This window comes from Penaeus chinensis, chromosome 19 (assembly GCF_019202785.1).
Source record: "Penaeus chinensis breed Huanghai No. 1 chromosome 19, ASM1920278v2, whole genome shotgun sequence".
NCBI lineage: Eukaryota > Metazoa > Arthropoda > Malacostraca > Decapoda > Penaeidae > Penaeus > Penaeus chinensis.
Genome location: NC_061837.1, coordinates 19,862,688 through 19,865,187, shown reverse-complemented (window position 1 = coordinate 19,865,187; position 2,500 = coordinate 19,862,688). Strand labels below are relative to the sequence as shown.

Sequence of the window (2,500 nt, the reverse complement as noted above, 5' to 3'; positions counted from 1 at the left end):
GACAATAATGATAAAGGCAATAATAATAACAATAAAAAATAATGATAATGGTAATGATAATATTAATGATAGCAATACAATAGTAATAATGGTAATATCAATAATAATAATCATAATAACAATGATGATGATAATAATAATAATAGTAATAATAATCATAATAATGGTAATGATAATAATAATAACAGTGATAATAATGATAACTATTACACTAATAGTTAGTGGTAATGCTATTGATGATGGAAATAACAGAAAAGATGATAGTAAAAAGTATAATAATAATGTGATGATAATAATAGTAATTTTTATCATCATTGTATTCATTATAGTCATAATATGTTTTTTATCACATTTGCTATTTTCCATTTTGGGGGGAATGTATTTTCTATAAAACTATATGTTTTCTTTACCCTTCTATTACTCAGGAAATTAAGAAATTTCATGATTATGAACTTTAAGTTATACATAACGAGTAGTTTTTGGATGAAATCTTATTGGTTAATATGTGTAATATCCTTTTTTTTTTTTTTTTTTTTTTTTTTTTTTTTTAACTGCGCTATATTTTTCAGACTCAAAATAACCATTTAAGTGATTCGCATTGCAAAATCCTTCATGTCTGCGAAATCAGAATGAAAACTCAGGAATAGAGAATGTCATTTGTTCTTAGTTTGTTTATCATAGTTACCGTTATTTTTTGTAATATAGATAAGGTTGACACCAACAACAACACAATACAATGGTGAAAATATCTATGATAATGATTATCATAATGTTAGTGTTATTATCATCATCATGGTCGCTATTGTTATTATAGTTATTTTAATCATTATTATCATTATCGTTACTATCGGTATGATAAAAATTATAATTATTACTATTGTTATCATCATCATCGTTATTATCATTGTCATCACATTGTTATTATAATTGATACCATTATTATCTTTAATACTCTTGTAATTATTATCAATACTATTATCATTATTATTTTCATTACTATTAAAATTATCATCATTATCATTATTATTATTGTTATTAATAATATAATTTTCTTCTTATTGTTACTAATATTATTATTATTATAACCATATGTATCATTATAACTAATTTTAATATTGTGCGATATTGAAAAACAGTAAAAATGGTAGCTGAAAAAACATGTATCTTTCTGGACACTAAGTACGGGGATGCAAAAGATTTTGTTTTATCGGAGATACCGTGCGATAACTTATCTACCCATAATAATAAACTGGGATTCTTTCAGAAGACATTTCCTCCCTGTGGATGCTACAAAGTTTTAGCTGAGCCGCATAGAAAGGCATATAAGCTGTTTTACTTATTTTATCATTCTGTTCTGTATCAGAAGCTAGTTCTTGTAGCATATTTACATACAGCTTCTAGATAGGAAGAATAACAACGATTCTCTTAAAGTACGAGATAACGGAACTGATTAATGTATCAAAGGTACAAGAAACATGTTAGCTCGTAACAAGTATTATCTGTACATAATTTTGAAAAATAACTTAGGATGAAATACTTGTGATAACTTTTATCTTAAATAATTAAAACCTCTACATGTATACATGGGCATTTCCTTGGTGTGCGTGTATGTGCATTTTTTTTTTCTTTTTTTTTTTCATTGGTTTCACCACGAAAAATTTCACATATGATATTTATGATATTAACTTAGAATAAAATGTACGTTTCAATATCATGTATAACTACTTAAGGCTCCAGAAATAAAATAATATTTCATTAAATTATTATAACAACTTTACATATGAGTGAAAATGAAAATTATTTTTATACCATATATATGTGTGTGTGTGTGTGTGTGTGTGTGTGTGTTTATGTGCGTGATTGTATGCACCCTCCCCCCCCATAAACAAACAAAGATATATATGTATATATATATATATGTATGTGTGTGTGTGTGTGTGTGTGTGTGTGTGTATGTGTATGTGTGTGTGTGTGTTTGTGTGTGTATATACACATATATATGTATGTATGAGTATACACAAATGTGTGTGTGAATATTTGCTTATTTATGTGAGTGTGTGATTGTGTTTGTATGTGCATTTCTGTGCTGTGCAGTTATTATGTAATAGTCTACTTACATTAAAGAAGCATCATACAAATTATGATACAATTAATTCTAAGCCAATGGTTCCCAACCTTTTTTTCATTCTGTGGCCCCCGGCCATTATGTAACAACCTCCATGGCCCCATTTAGTGCCTATCGTCTTTTCAGAATCAGTTTTTACTTGTTGTGAATAGTTTAATTTTGTCAATAGCTATAGGACAAGAACACTTCATGGAAAAAATTCCTGTGTATTGATATGCGTGAAAGGATTACAGTAAGTACCATAAATGAGATAAAATTCAGTCTAATTCGGCTTCATAATTTTCATATTGCTCCATAACCCTTCAGAAAGTACCTTGTGACCTCACTTGGGACGATGCCTCCCTTGTTGGGAACCCCTGAGTCTAAGTTGAAATA

At 27.6% G+C, this 2,500-nt stretch overlaps 1 protein-coding gene across 3 annotated transcripts in view; it reads right to left on the bottom strand.

The window, feature by feature from the left end:
• Positions 1–2,500, bottom strand: part of LOC125035239 (neuronal acetylcholine receptor subunit alpha-10-like) — a 27,980-nt gene that overhangs the window by 3,227 nt on the left and 22,253 nt on the right. The gene's annotated exons all lie outside the window — the stretch shown is intronic.